Here is a 17094-nt window from a genome sequence, read left to right as displayed (position 1 = left end):
CGGGGAACCTGCTTCCTCCTCTCTCTCTGCTTGCCTCTCTGCCTACTTGTGATCTCTCTGTCAAATAAATAAATAAAATATTTTGAAAAAATAACTGTAGGCTAGGCTTTTACAGACCTTGCATTTATTTAACAAAATGCCAAAGCTAAAGCAAGAATGGTAAATCAGTTTTGGCCCTCTGTAGGGTGACCCCTGAATGCCTGGCCAGTGCTGGCATTCCAAAGCTACTGAGCTAAAGCGGGGAAGCACGGGGTTGGGGGGATGCTAAAACATGGATGGAGATTGAGAAGGGGGTGGTCTGACCTCATGACCCTTTCCCCTTCTCTGTGGGCTCCCAAGTCCCCACCATCTGCTGAAGGTCTTTTTTTGGGGGGGGGGGACTTTATGGCATTCTGGTAAAAGCAGTACTCAAATTAATTGGGGGCTCTCCCTCCTCTAGGATGTTGGCACTTGCTAATGAATTGTTTTCCCTCTTAAAAATACACACTCACATCGCTTAAGGAGACTCAACAGGTGAAGCCCAGTAATTAAGGCTCTCTGCAGGAAGGGGAAACGGCCAGCAGCAGCTGGGTCTCTTTAACAGTGCCATTAATCAGCCCCACCTGCGCAGGAAAGGTGAGGTGCCAATCAAGACACAAGCCCAAAGGACAGGGCCGTGCTCCTCTTCAGGATTTTCACTGTCCCCCATTCCAGAGTCCTGGAAGGGAAGGTGCAGGGCCTGGCAGTGCGGAGGCAAGCCGGAGACTAGGATGCAGAATGAAAGTTGCACTCAGCCTGCAGGGGAGCCTTTCAAGAGGGAGAAGGCGGGAGGGGCAGGCCTGTTGAAGCTTAGACAGGAACTCCTATGACATCACTTCTTTGAGATTTTATCGGTCAAAGCAAGCCACTGGGCCAGCTCAGGTGGAAGAGGCCAGAGGAATAGACTCCCTGCCTTCTCGGGGAGAGGAACAGAGTTGCATGATAAAGATGTGCGCATATAAGGGTGGGAAGAATTCGGGGCCCACTGTCGTGGTCACTGTAAACCCAGTTTGGCTCCTGACTGCCTCTTAGACCAGCCATTGCTGTTTCCTCGTCCAAAAAAGCGGCAGAACTGCAACATTCCCTGGGAGTCCCAAGTGCCTATAACTGCATTTCCATATCTTTATAGAACTTCAACTGTCCTATTGTTTTTGTGCCATCCTCCCCCCCCCCCCCTTTTTAAAAAGATTTTCTTTATTTGAGAGAGTGAGTGAGAGAGAGCAGGAGTCGGGGGAGAAGCAGAGGGAGAAGCAGACTCCCCGCCGAGTAGGGAGACCGATGTGCCACTGGATCCCCATCCCAGGTCTCTGGGATTGTGACCTCAACCAAAGGCAGATGCCTAATGAACTGGGCCACCCAGGCGCCCCTCTGTTCCATCTTTTGAGGCACGTGGCACATCCCTAGGGTATCTCTATCAACACTGGTTGGTCCCACACTTCTACCTATTTCTGTGCCCAAATTAGACATGCCCCCCACAACCTTTGTGGGACAGGATTTTTAAAAAATTACTGAATTAATTTTAAAAACTCAATTTTATTTAGCATGTAGTGTTATATTAGTTTTGGGTATACAATATGATCCAGCAATTCTGTGTAATACTCAGTTCTCATCACAGAAAATGTGCTCTTAATCCCCATCCCTATTGCACACATTCCTTCCACCCGGTCCTCCCCTCTGCTAACTGTCAGTTTGTTCTCTGTATTCAAGAGTTTCTTTTTTTTGTCCCTTTCTTTCTTTCTATCTTTCTTTCTTTGTTTTTCTTAGTTTCTTTCTTTGTTTTCCACCTTAGAGGGAAATCATATGGTATTTGTGTTCCCTTGGCTGATTTAATTCGCTTAGCAGTATACCCTCTAGAGCCACCTAAGCTGTTGCAGATGGCAGGATCGCATTCTTTTTTATGGCCGAGTGTTGTCCCGTTGTATATGTATACCACATCTTCTTTATCCATTCATGTTAATGGATGCATGGGTTGCTTCTGTAATTTGGCTAGTGTAAAAAATGCTACAGTTAACCTAGGGTTGCATATGTCTTTTCAAATTAGTGTTTTCGTTTTCTTTGGGCAAATATCCAGGAGTGTAATTACTGGATGAGGTGGTAATTCTATTTATAAATTTTTGAGGAACCTCCATACTGTTTTCCACAATGGCTGCACCGGCTTGAATTCCCACCAACATCACATGAAGATTCCTCTTTTTCCACATCCTCGCCAACACTTGTTGTTTCTTGTGATTTGGTTTTAGCCATTCGGACAGGTATGATGTATTATCTCATTGTGTGTGTGTTTTGTTTTTTTTTAAATATATTTTTTATTTATTTTCAGCATAACAGTATTCATTGTTTTTATACCACACCCAGTGCTCCATGCAATCCATGCCCTCTCTAATACCCACCACCAGGTTTTCCCAACCTCCCACACCCCACCACTTAAAACCCCTCAGATTGTTTTTCAGAGTCCATAGTCTCTCATGGTTCACCTCCCCTTCCAATTTCCCACAACTCCCTTCTCCTAACTCCCCATGTCCACCATGCTATGCTCCACAAGTAAGTGAAACCATATGATAATTGACTCTCTCTGCTTGACTTATTTCACTCAGCATCATCTCCTTCAGTCCGGCCATCTGTATGTCTTCTTTGGAAAAATGTCTATTCCTGTCATAGGCCCATTTTAATTGGATTATTTGGGGGGTTTTTGGTGTTGATGTGTTTAAATTCTTTATATATTTTGGATATTAACTCCTTATTGGATATGTCATTTGCAAATATCTTTCCCCATTTGGTCGGTTGTCTTTTTGCTTTGTCAATACTTTCCTTTGCTGTATAAAAGCTTTTATTTTGGTGTAGTCCCAAGAGTTTATTTTTTCTTTTGTTTCCCTTGCCAAAGAAGACATAGCTTGAAAAATATTTCTACAGCTAATGGTCAAAGAGATTCCTGCCCATGTTTTTTTTCTAGGAATTTGATGGTTTCAGGTCTCAAATTTAGGTCTTCAGTCCATTTTGAGCTTATTTTTGTGTGTGGTGTAAGAAAGTGGTCCAGTTTCATTCTTTTGCATGTAGCTGTCCAGTTTGACCAACACCATTTGTTGAAATGTCTTTTTCCCATTGTGTATTCTTACTTCCTTTGTTGTAGATTAATTGACCATATAATTTGGGGTTTATTTCTGGGCTCTCTTTTCTGTTCCATTGATTTATGTATCTGTTTTTGTACCTATACCATACCGTTTTGATTATCACAGCTTTGCAGTATATCTTGAAATCTGGGATGGTGTTACCTCCTGTTTTGTTTATTTATTTATTTTCAAGATTGCTTTGGCTATTCAGGGTCTTTGTGGTTCCATACAAATTTTAGGATTATTTATTATAGTTCTGTGAAAAATACTTGTGGTATTTTGATAAGGATTGCATTAAGTCTGTAGATTGCCTTGAGTAGTATGGATATTTTAACAATATTAGTTCTTCCAATTCATGAACATGGGATATCTTTCCATTTTCTTATATCTTCTTCAATTTCTTTTTTTTTTTTAAGATTTTATTTATTTATTTGAGAGATAAAGAGCACGAGAGAGAGAGAGAGAGAGTGATAGAACACAAGTGGGGTGGGGGAAGGTCAGAGGGAGAGGGGAAAGCAACCTCCCCACTCAGCAAGGAGCATAATGCAGGGCCTGGTCCCAGGACCCTGGGATCACGACCCATGCTAAAGGCAGATGCTTAACCTACTGAGCCACCCAGGTGCCACGTCTTCTTCAATTTCTTTCACCAACATTTTATTGTTTTTAGAGTACAGGTCTTTCACCTCCTTGGTTAAGTATATTCCTAGGTATTTTATTACTTTTGATATAATTGCAAATGGGATTGTTTTCTTAAATTTCTCTTTCTGCTACTTCATTATTAGTGTATAGAAATGCAACACATTTCTCTATTTTGATTTTGTATCCTGCAGCTTTACTGAATTCATGTATTGATTGTAGTTCTAATAGTTTTTTGGTAGAGCTTGTGTGTGTGTGTGTGTTTTATATATATAGTATCATATCTACAAATAGCTAAAGTTCTACTTCTTTCTTACCAGTTTGGATACCTTTTATTTCCTTGTCTTGTCTGATTGCTGTGGCAGGGATTTTCAGTGCTGTGTTGAGTAAAAATGGTGAGAATGGACATCCTTGTCTTGTTCTTGATCTTGGAAGAAAAGTTTTTCACCATGGGATATGATGTTAGTGTGGGTTTTTCCTATATGGTCTTTATTATGTTAAGGTAATGTTTCCTCTAAATCTATTTTGTGGAGAATTTTTGTTATGAATGCTATTGTCCTTTGTCAAATGTTTTTTTCTGCATCTATTGAAATGATCATACGTTTTTTAATCCTTTTTCTTATTGATGTGATTTATCATATGGATTTGCAAATATAGAACCACCTTTGCATCCCAGGAATAAATCCCATTTAATTGTGGTGAATGATTTTTTTGGATATATTGTTGCATTCAGTTTGCTACTATTTTGTTGAGGATTTTTGCATCTATGTTCATCAGAGATATTGGCCTGTAGTTCTTTTTTTTATTGTAGTGTCTTTATCTGGTTTTGGTATCAGGGTAATGCTGGCCTCATAGAATGAATTTGGAAGCTTTCCTCCTTCTTCTATTTTTTGGAATAGGTTGAATAGAATTTAACTCTTTAAATTTGAGTAGAATTCACCTGTGAAGCCATCTGTGTGTGATGCCATTATTATGACCAAAGGAGTATTTAAGTCCAGTTATCCTGGGCCTGGAGGCCTTTTTTCATGATAGCTCATCAGTTTCTTCCCAACTGTACCTTAGCCATATTATGCTTCTCCAGTGTAAATCTTGTAATCAGCTATGCATTTATATTCCAAGAACTGTACGTTCCTGTTGGTGTTAACAACTTTCATGATTTCCGTTGTCCTGGTACTTTTGGCATAAGCCTATTTTTCTGTAGGTGGTTAGGTCTGTCTACTTAAAAAGTGAAATTGAATCTGAATTCCCTAGTTTCTTTAGATCTCTATTCAGAAATCATTTTCCTAGTGAGTCCTTTCCTGGCCCTGCTATTTAAGATCAAAGCCCCTCCCAGCCAGTCTCAAACCTTTCACTTTTGTTTTTCCTCTCCATAGCACTTAACATCAACTGTCATTCTATATGCTACATTTATTTGTGTATAGTCTGTCTCTCCTCTTTCTGGAATGTCTCCAAGACATTCTAGACTCCAGTAAGGTAGGGGATGTTTACCTGTTTTGGTTACTGCTATATCCTCAGCACCTAGTAGATGCTCAACAAATAATTATTGAATGAATGGATAAACTACCTCTCTCTGTTTCTCTTCACTTCTATCTCTATTTGTCTGTATATAATTCTGTCTGTATCTGCCTGTCTCCATCCATCCATCCGTCCGTCCACCCACTCACCTCTCCTCCCTCCCTTCTTTCCTTCCAGTGATGGTGCCTGGTTAACACATTAACGTGGCTTAAATCATCATCAGAAGAACTGACACCTCAGAACAGATCCATTAATATCAGAGAATTTTTTTTATGACTTTTTCAGGCTCCTTGTTCTTGCTGAGCATGTGTCTTTGAGGCTAGGCAAGACTATAGTCAACATAAAGGTGGTTCTTTAGTTAAACAGAGCCCAAGCCCTGCTATAACTGGAGTTATCATTAAGAGGCAAAAATTCTTTCATTCCTGAAACTTTGAAAGACTGAAACTGCAAACATCAGAGAATTTTTCCTTTTACTCTAAGAAGCTTCACAGCTTGGGGTGAGGGCTAGGAGGGTCATTTCAGGGGGGGTGAGACTCATTCCATCTTTAGATTATTCTTGAGGAGATTTGGGCGTTGTGCCCTGCCCCTCTTTATGTCTCTGTTTATTTAAACATTTGCTGAGGGATTTTTTGTGTGTGACTTTGGCTGTGACGTAGTGAGGCAGAGGTTTGAGGGAACTACATTCAGGTCGGTTTGTTGAGGTCAGTGCTGGTTTAATATGAGAAAAGGGGAGGGCTGTCCATTCTGCCTCCTGTCACCGGTGGCCATAATCTGCCCCGTGGGGCTGGGGTGGGAGCATTTGTAGGACTTCTTTTCCCTGTGGTTACAGCTCCAAAAGCAGACTCACAACACAATGGCCATAGCTGTATCTCGGTCAAACCATTGTAGCGTTTGACTGATACAGTGATGATTTTATTGTACTTTTTCTTTTGGGCTAAGACTCATTACATTTCAACACAGGTCTTTGCAGGGCTCCAGAGCAAGTAGAAGTTCACAAAGCAGGAAGAAGCTTGCCTTCTTTAGAAGGGGATGCTTTTGGGCTTGACCCTTGACTGGCATCAGGGAACTCAGCTCTTGCATTGTTCCAAATGCTGCTAAGGCTCATTTGCTCACCAAGGGCACTGAATACCTGCTTCCCTTTTAGGATCCTGGGGTTTCAGTAGTGTGTGGTTGTTGTGCCTATGTGATCAGTCCCCAGTAAAATCTCCAAACTTTGAGTTTTGAGTGGGCTTCCCTGGGTAGAAACACTGCACACATGTTGCTGATCTTTGCTCAAGGAAGGAGCATGGTCAGTGCGAACCCTGGGGTTGCAGAGAGGCAGGGAGAATACTGGGGGCCTGTGCATGGATTCCCCCACACCCTGCCTGATACAGCCTTTTCCCCTTCCTGAGCATGAGCTACAGCCAAGACTACAAGTGCCTCTCTCTCAGTCCTAGGTGCTAGTCTTTCTAGCCTATCAATGAATGTGTCTGTTTTATTTGCCTGTAGGCTCTTCTGCTTTTTGTCTCCACATCTTGCTTTCATTCATTTACATTGGATACCATTAAGAGGCCACTGTCTTATACTTAACAGATATCTTTCTGTTTGTATATATCCCTGTAGGGTGTGTATGTGTGTGTATGTATTGTGTATGTATACGCGCACACACACACACAAATCTCTGTTCCTAGCTTTATCAAGATATAATTGACATCTGACATGGTGCAAATTTAAGGTTTACGATGCCTTGATTTGCTACACTCATATACTGCAAAACCGGTTACACCACAGCGTTAGCTAATGCCTCTGTTACATCATATAAATGACTATTTCTTTTTTGTGGTAACACTGAAATTTTTTCTCTTTGGAACTTTCAAGCACGTAATACCTTCTGTTAGATTGCTACCCATCTTTACCTTATTTCTAATGTACCTATCTATTAATTATGGATTAGGATTCTGCATCAATATGTTATTTATTTCATATTTTAAGTTCTCATTCAGTACAGTTGACTCTTTTGGGGGGTGTATATAGTTCTGTGAATTTAACACATGGATGGCTTCACGTTACCCCTCTCACCGTGATCAGGACACTGAACACTTGCATCACCCCGAAGAACTCCCTCATGCTCTTCCTTTGTCACCATACTCTCTCTCCCCTCGTAACTCCTGGTGACCCTTGAGCTGTCTCCCTCAGTACAATTTTGCCTTTTCAAGGGAGTCCTATAAATGGGATCGTGCAGTCTGTAACATTTTGAGATTGGTTTCTTTCAGTCAGAATAATGCCTTTGAAGTCCATCCAGATTGTTGCCTATGTGGGTAGCTTGTCACTACTGATGGATAGTACTGTGTGCTGTGGGTGTTTGTTTATCCGCTCCCACACTGAAGGACATTTGGATTGTCTCCGGTTCTTGGTGATTATCAGCGGAGCCACTAATAACATTGGTGTGTCCGTGGATATAGGTTTTTGTGTGAACATAGGTTTTCATTGTTTAGGGTTCTCAGGAGTGGGATGACTGGGCCATATTATAGGTATATGTTTAACTTTATAAGAAGCTGCCACACTGTTTTGCAGACTGGCTATGTCATTTTCCATTCCCATCAGCAATATATGAGCATTCCAAGCTGTGTATTTGCTAGTACTTAGTATTGTCAGTTGAATCTATATCTTTTGAAAGTGCCCCTTCCGTGTTTTATTTTTAGTCAAGGTATAATTAACATAAAGAGCACACATTTTATATGTTTAGCTTGGTATTTTGCATATGTATAGACCTCTGTATAATTACCACCTAGATTAAGATACGGAATATTCCTATCACTGCAGAAATCTCCTTGGTGCATCCTTAAACTCTGTCCTTCCCAAGGGGAACTCCTGTCATGACCTCTAACACTATTGATTAGTTTTGTGTGATTTTGAACTGTATTAAAGGAATCACACATTAATACTTTCTGTGTTTGGCTTCTTTTGCTGAACATTATCTCTGTGAGATTCATCTGTGCTGCATTCAGTTGTGGCTCGCTGTTTTCCTTGCTGTATAGTATTCCATTGTGGGCATATCCATCAATTTATTTAGTGACAGCTGGCTGTTTCCAGTTTGGGGTTATTATGAATTAAACTGCTATGAACATTCTTTAAAAAGTCTTCAGGTAGACCCAGCATTCATTTTTCTTGGGTATAGGTCTAGGAGTATAATTACTGAATCATAGTATTTATATTTGGCTTTAATAAATACTGGCAAACAATTTTCCAAAGTACTTGTGCCAGTGGATTCTCCAAATGTGTACACTTAAAAAAATTGATGTGTGTGGAATTGTCCTAATGACCTCATGCTGCTTTGACTCCCCCTGCTCCTTTGCACTGTAGTTGTAAGGTCCGTTTCTACTGCTGCTTGCACATCTCAGGTGTCAATTCTAATAATTCTAATTCATCTACTTTTGCTTGTCTCCTTCCGCAGTCCTTCCGCAGTGATAGACACCCTGTGGCCTTTAACTTTCTAAAACCACAAATAGCGTCACAGCGATTATTTTCGTCTATGTTGTTGTAAGGAGCTTGGTAAGAATTGCCTACGGAGCTACTCGTTTTTGGATCTGTTACTCTTGCTCTGATTAAATAGTAACATATTGCTTGGGCCATGCCTGTGTGCATTCCCACCAGCTGTGGGTGACAGTTCTTATAGCCCCACATTCTTGCCCAGACTTGTAGTTTTTGAATCACGTCAGCATACGAGGTATGAATTATCCCAGTAATATTTTAACTTGCATTTTTCTGCATACACATATGTTTTAGCATCTCTTTATATATGCTTAATGTTTGTATGTTGTGGGCCTACTTTAAAGTTTTTTTTTTTTTTTAATTTATTTGACAGATCACAAGTAGGCAGAGAGGCAGGCAGAGAGAGAGAGAGGAGGAAGCAGGCTCCCTGCTGAGCAGAGAGGTCGATGCGGGGCTCGATCCCATGACCTGAGCCGAAAGCAGAGGCTTAACCCACTGAGCTACCCAGGCACCCCTGTGGGCCTACTTTAGAGCAGGGATTTTCAGCATTGGCACTTTCGTCTTTTGGGGCAGGGATAATTTATTATGAGGGCTGTCCTGTGCCTGTAGGATGTCTAGCATCATCTCTGGCCTCTACCCACTAGTAGCCAGTTGTGACAACCAAAACATCTCTAGACATTGCCAAATAACCCTGTGGGTCAGGGAGCAAAATTGCTTCCACTTGTGAATCAGTGCTATAACCAGACCAGAGTGAAGCTGATACTAATAAAGATAAGATAACCAGTGGTATAGACCACAGAGTCCAGTGTTTAGGGATGGTAGAGGTAGAGGAGCATAGACATTTTTACATTATCAGGGCCTAACTAGATCCCAGTGGCATCTTGGTCTGGAGTGTTGATCTCCCACATTTTATTTATCTCCCCATTACCCATCGATTCTTGTCTTGGAGATTTTTAGAGATGCCAGTTGTGATTGAGAAGAGGAGAATCCCATGGCCAGAGAAACCGTGCCCTTCCTGGGAGCTAGAGATGGGCCTCAGAGTCTCAAGCTGGGTAGACCAGGAGCAGATTGGGTGCGGAGCCTGACACAGGGCAGAGAGTGGCCCTGTACATCCTGAGAGTCTGGGAGGCGTGCTCTTCAGAAAGCCAGTTGCACCACGGGGCTTCCTTCCTTCTCCCTGAAAACTACAAGGTTGTTCCTGTCTCAGTGACGCAGTGTGTGCCCTTTCTTGTGCCTCACGTGTTTGTCCTTTCGTCCAAGGTAGCCAGCAACTTCTCATCACTTAGAACTTGGCTCAGCGATCACTGCAGACCACCTTTTGTTTACTGCCATGTCCTCAGCCCTCAGAACAGTGTTGAATGGATTATGAATTTATCATGTTCATCATTTCACAGATGAGAAAAAAATTCAGAATGCTTAAGAAACCTTAAGGTCACACAGCTATTATGTGGAAGAGTTGGGGTTTTGAACTCAGCTGTTTCAAGGCCATGGTCTGTCTTACTATTATATTATACTTATATTATTATAAGTATAATATATCTTACTGTACATTATGCTGTAATTATATACTTACACTACTATGGTATCATTACACTGCACTTAAATAGGATAAGCCTTGCCCAAATTAGCAAATATTCAAGTAGGAATCTGGCAGTGTCCTTGACCCTGGAATACAGTGGAGAAGAAGAAAGAGCTTTGGGTTTGTGGAACCCACAGTCTAGTCAGACGGACCCCTATGAAGATGGTTACCATAGAGTGTGTTGAGTTGTGGGGTAGGAGATGTATCTGGTAAGTAGGAATTGGCCAGGCTCGCAGAGCAGGGGATGATGAAGAAGACTGTTGTAGGAAGAGAGATGTTGCATGTGGGAAGAACCTCGTGACTTTGAAGAGCTCCAAGGAGTTCTGGGTCGCTGGAGGGTTAGAGGACCTACTGGGGTAATGAAGGTGGGAGTCCAAGAGATGAGAACTCTAGGGACAGAGAATCTGAACTTTGTCCCGAGGGCACCAGCCTGCTTCAGGGACTCAGGTTGGATATTACAGATATATGGGGTTTGGGTTTTTCTTGGTGGATCTTTTTTGACTCAATACCTCAAGTACCCCGCAGAGGCTTTAATGGAGTTTATTAACCTGGTGGTCACACTGGGCCAGGCACTTGAGCTGAATTAAGTAACCACTTAATTAATCACTTAATCAAATAACTAACCAATTAATTAATTCATTTTAAAAATTAGGTATTGAGTGCCTAATATATACCAGACACTTCTGTGTGGCTGGGGAGGCAGCAATGAATGAAAAAACAGAATCCCTGCCTTCATAGGTCTTACATCCTACTGCAGGGAAGAGAGAGTAAATGAATAAGTAAAATGTTCAGTATGTCAGGTAGTATGTTTCACGGGGAAGGATAAAGCAGGGGAGAGGGATAGCAAGGGAAAGGGACAGGAGGGGCTCTACAGAGTTCAATAGCGCAAGAGAAATTCTCACTGAGAAAGTGACACTGGAGCAAAGTCCAGCAAGAAGTTGGCTGGAGCGCAGGTACAAATGACCTTGAAGTGTCCTTGGCATGTTTGAGAAGTGCAAGGAAGTCCGCGGGCCTAGAGTGTTAGGAGCTCTGGCGTGAGTCAGAGGAGTTGAGGTCAGGTAGAGCAAAGCCAAGCCCATCATGTCTGCAGCTTGCAGGGTGAGTATCCCCAGAGTCCTGGAAATTACAGCAAGGTTGTCTAGGCTGTGGACTGTCAGATGGGGTGGTTGGTGCTGAATGGCTGGTGTTAATTACACATCTCCAGCTCAATTTCCCAGCCAGGGTGGCTTAACTTAGATTAAGTCTCTGATTTAATACAAGGTTTGTGTCCCATGTGTTTAAGGATATGGCTTGATTTAACTGTTGAATCTATAAATTGACCTTCTAGTTGGGGGTTTTCTTTTAATCTTTCAATTAGATTTAAAGATGCCAACTCTCTTTGCAGAGGGATGGATAGCAGTGCACTTCAAGGACTTTTGGATCTATTTGGACAGCCCAAAGGGGATTCAGTTGACTTGGGCTTCCTGCTCTACCCTTTGTTCTGGGGTAGAGTAGTTTCAGCTCTATCCCTGGAAATTTGCACCATATACTTACAGGGGGACAAAAGAACCCCAAAGGAGAACTTTAAAGGAGGGAAAGCAGTAATACGGAGTCTCAATATTCTTGACATGAATATCACATGGATTTTTTTTTAAGATTTTATTTATTTATTTGACAGAGACAGACACAGCTAGAGAGGGAACACAAACAGGGGAAATGGGAGAGGGAGAAGCAGGCCCCCCGCGGAGCAGGGAGCCCGATGCGGGGCCTGATCCCAGGACCCTGGGATCACGAACTGAGCAGAAGGCAGATGCTTAATGACTGAGCCACCCAGGCACCCCCACATTGATTTTTTACTTAAAAAAGATAAAAGGAATTGGAGGTTGGGAAAGGTTACCTTCAGGTTTTGCCAATCAGTCATTCAAAGAATATTGAAGAGCTATCACATGGCAGGCAGTCTTCTGGGTGTTGGGGCCACGTCAACAAAGTCGACAAAAGTCTTGACCTTGTAGGAATTACATTCTAGTAGGGTGTTAGGAAGCAAGAGACAATTTAAAAAATAAGAACAGTATGTTGTATGTTAGATGGTGGTAAATGCTAGCCAGGAAAATGAAACAGGGCCAGGGCATGTTGGCGGTATTGGGGTTCCAATTTAAAATAGGGCAGTTAAGTCTTTTTGAATGCTATGAAGGGAGTAATTGGGAAAATTGGTGAAATATGAATAAGGTTTGAAGAGTAGATAATAGTATTAAGTCAACATAAATTTCCTGACTTTATATAGCAGTTATAAAAAAGTGACTTTGGTCTTAGAAAATAACACACTGAAGTATTTAGGGTAAAGGAATATCATGACCTCAGCTCACTCTCAAGTGGCTCAGAAAAAGTCACAAAAATGTGTGTATAAGAAAAGGCTCTGTAGCTAGTGGAGTAAAATATTGACCATTTGGGGGAACTAGGTAGAAAGGGTTGTATATTAGAGTTCTTTCTGTGAATCTTACAGCTTTCCTGTTCGTGTGAAATTATTTCAGAATTTAAAATCAAATGCCAGAACTAAGCCAGCGGAGTGGAGTGGTTGTGGGGCCATCGTCATTTGTCCTGCTCATCTCCTGCCACTCTGCTCCCCGTGCTGCACACAATAGCATTCCAGAATTATGTGGGATCCTCTTTTCTTCTTCCCACTCCCTGACCTACCAAACATGTCCTTTTACAGTTTCCTGCCTCTGTTTCCTCCGCTTCTTCCTGGGAAACTCCTGTTCATCCTTTACAAACCCTCATCTGTGAAAACTTCTTTATGTCCTCTCCTGCCCTCTCCAAAGAGAATAAATAACCCTACCCCTTTATCTACTCCCGCCTTGTGTTACTGCATGGAAAACACAGTCCTATTTTTATTTTGGTGTAAGTGGTTTACCCTTTCCTTCTGATGATGAATCCTGTGGGTCTTATAGGACCCGGGTCTCATCTTTCTATCCTCAGCCTAGTCTGGTGCTCAGCTCGTAGTTCAAGCTCAGTAGAACATCATTGATGTGAATTGGAGGGTCTGGATGGAGAACAGGAGCTAGGGAAGGGGTGGCATGGCGAAAGAAGGAACCTAGCAGTCATTTGACTCAGCGGGAAGACCTTTTTATAGAGCTAGGTAATGACACCTCTGCAGTCAAGGCATCACTGTTTAAGGAATCCTGCGGGGCAGGGGGACCCTGGAGAACATTTATATCCGAGAACTGGCTTACAGTGATTGGGTACAGAGCAGGGACAGAGCAATGATGGGGGTAAGATAATGGATAGAATTATGACTGAGGTTGATCCGAAAATAGAGAGTGGGATGTTGACCAGTTAGCCTTTTTCATTAAATGATCAAGACTTCTTTTGACCAAGATCCTCGTTAAGTTCTCTCGCCGTGTTGAACTAAAAAAAATCACAAGAACTCAGGGCTCAATGGAAGCTCACAGGTCACTATCCAGACCTCATGGCATGCTGGCACCTCTCATTACATTGATGCCCCTGGTCTTCAAGCTCAGGAGGAATGTGACCCTGAATGTTAACCTCTTAAGTTGAATGCAGAACACGAGACTGTTAGACCTATTTCTGTCTCACTGGGTACCCTGGGACTCTTCTTTGTTGTAGGTGACACAATTTTAGTTGTGGCTGTCGGTATAGTTCAAGCAAGACTGTTTCCTAAAGTTTAGAGACCCAGGCACAAATTGGTTGGAACAGATTAGAGTCATGTCGGGTCTGTAGGGATCTGCTGATGACCAGGCAAAAGAGAATGCCGTGGACTAGAGTAGCGTGGTGGGTAGAAAAAGAGGAGTCTTGGAGATAGCTAGCTCTGGGTTTGAGTCGTAGCCCGGTCACTCACCAATGGTGAGACCTCAAGCAAGTTACTGGCCCCCTCCGGAAATGGGGGTAGTCACTTACCTTCTCAGAGTCCACATGAGGATGACATGAGTAAATGCTCATGGCATTATAATGCCTGACTCATGATAAATGCTCATCAAATTTAATTAATAATAGTAAAATGAAAAACCAAAAATAAAGTATCTCATTTTCTGGAATGTCTCTTCTATTTCATGAGCACTTCAGAGCAGGGGCCGTGTGGTTTTCACTGCGATATCCCACACCCTCTACAAGGGCTGGCCTGGGGAAGGTACTTGGCAGTTGCATGTCTGGAACTGAGTTGGGACCTACCCACCCACCCCCAACATCCAGACTTTGTCTTCAGGAATGGCCCTGTGCCTGTCCAGCTCCCACATGTATTCTGAGCACCCAGCATGGCAGCTGGCACATAGTAGGCATGAACACATTTGTTGACTGGTAGAGGAATGAACATAAGGGGCAGTGGATGTGGTTTCTGAGAACAATGTGCACGCCTCAGAGACTGCTCGAGGCTGCTGGTTCTTCTGCTGTATATCTCACCGCTCCTATATACATAAATAATATTGTATTAAACATGGTTTACTTATATGTGCACAGTAAATATTATGGAAGGTTGTGTGCCAGACCGTCACCAGTGATTTCCTAAGGGACAGGAACATTCATTTTTTACTATGCACTGCTTGATAGTTTGATGATAGGCATATATTACTTTGGTGGTTAAAACACCAAATAAAATAAAGTCTCGAGTTGCACAGATAGCTGAAAAAGGAGAGGCAAAAGATGAGGAAGAAGGAAGAGGAACAGAAATGAGCAGATTTTCTAGAAAGAAAAATGTCAAGCCTGGGTACGAAACCATTGGCCAAGGTGTTAACCTCCTGTCTCAAAAAGGCTGCTGTCAGGGGCACCTGGGTGGCTCAGTGAGTTAAAGCCCCTGCCTTCGGCTCAGGTCTTGATCCTAGGGTCCAGAGATCGAGTGATGCATCAGGCTCTCTGCTCAACAGGGAGCCTGCTTCCCCCCCTCTCTCTGCCTGCCTCTCTGTCTACTTTGATCTCTGTCAAATATATAAAATCTTTTATTAAAAAAAAAAAAAGACTGCTGTTTTTCTTGGTATGCTTTTAAATTTCAGGTTCCCCTAGAAGAGGAGTAAACTGAGCACATTTTAATATTTAGAGGGCAGTATTTTGTTTGGGATCATGCTAACAACTCATGAGAAGAGCTACCAATTATGAACACTCACTGTATACCACATCAGCCGAGGACAGTGTTCATTAGGACAGATTTTGCAGTTGGACAGATCTGGGTCAGAATGCCTGCTCAATCGGTTGCTAGTTTGACTCTTTTTTTTTAAGCCTTAAGCCTTGGCGTTCTCATCTGTAAAAGGACACCAGTAAGTATCTACTTTCTGCATTGCTTAGAGGTTTAAACGAGGTGGTGTGACGTAGCCTTTGGTGCAGCCTGGTTCTTGGCACGTAGTCAGTACCCTTGATAGCTGTTCTCAGGACAGCCAGCCCGACATTCGGTGGGGATGGATAACCAGCCGCTCAGCTACTCAGTCACACTCGTGTTTCTTCTGCTATCCAGAGATTTACCACTAGAACTTGTTTTCCAATTCCCAGATGCTCTTCTGGAAGCTACATGTGCTGATTTTAACCTGGTCTTCCCAAGATGTCCCCACCTGATGATCCCGTGCAGTGCATTTGGCAGGCTTCGCGCTTGGTGAGCTTTTGGTAGTTTTGTTAATCAGCTCTTCTCTAAACCTGCTTAAATCTGCTATTTTACAATCTCTTCAGTAATTTCTTCAGAAATCAGTGGTTGCCTCTGGTCCTTGGCTATCAACTTTCAACTCCTCTCTGCCTCCTTTGGGGCCTCCCTAGTTTCTCGGTTTCTCCCAAAGATAGCAAAGCCCAGATCTTTGAGAGCAGCTCTGTGAACAGAACCGTGAATTGTGACACTGAACTCTGGCTTCTGAACTCAGTTAAAGTGATGTGCTCTTCCTAGCTGCTTCTTTAAGCCAGATTTCACATTCTTCTTAATGGTGTGTTTTTCATCTTTTGCTCTTAACTCTTTTTTTTTTTTTTTTAATCATCAAAGAGATGGCCTTTTGTAAATTTGCACTTCTCTGCTACCTGGGGTCAGGTGTTGTTTTGCTTCCTAGGCTCCTTCTTCTTCTGGTACCTGCTTTTCTTCTGGAAGGAGATTCAGATGGTGTTCAGTATATCCTAAACTCCAGTGTGTGTCATGTGTCCTGGCCTGGGCTGTCCGAATATCCCTTTCCGTTCGCTCCAGTTCAGAGATGGCATGTGACCCTGTTGGTGTGTCTCAGATGTTCTTGCCTCTGTTGGGGAAGGAAGCAGAGGCTCTTTTCTTCTAGAACTGCTTGTAGTAAAGTGAAGTGAGTCTAGATTTCCAGGGGCCACTACCTGGGGCCTGGTACTAAAACCTATATAGTGGAGAACTGAGTTAAAATAAAGTAAGTCAAGATGCTAGTGAGCTGGGATGCCTGGGTGGCTCAGTTGGTTAAGCAGCTGCCTTCGGCTCAGGTCATGATCCCAGCATCCTGGGATCAAGTCCCACATTGGGCTCCTTGCTCCGCAGGGAGCCTGCTTCTCCCTCTGACTCTGCCTGCCTCTCTGTCTGCCTGTGCTCGCTCTCGCTCGCTGTCTCTCTGACAAATAAATAAATAAAATCTTAAAAGAAAAAAAAAAAGATGCTAGTGAGCTATTCCAGAACTCAGTTCTTGCTCTGGACTCTTTATTAAGTCAATAAATTCCTTTTTGCGTCATGCAGTTGGAGTTGGGGTTCCTGTCAATTACAACAAAAAGCATCCTAACGAACACATTGCAGAAGGAACAACCCCCAAACAACCTCTCGATGCTTTAAATATCATTTTTTTAAATAGTTTCAAGCTTTTATAAGTC

This window comes from Mustela nigripes, chromosome 11 (assembly GCF_022355385.1).
Source record: "Mustela nigripes isolate SB6536 chromosome 11, MUSNIG.SB6536, whole genome shotgun sequence".
In the NCBI taxonomy this organism is placed as follows: domain Eukaryota; kingdom Metazoa; phylum Chordata; class Mammalia; order Carnivora; family Mustelidae; genus Mustela; species Mustela nigripes.
This window is presented reverse-complemented; position numbering follows the sequence as displayed.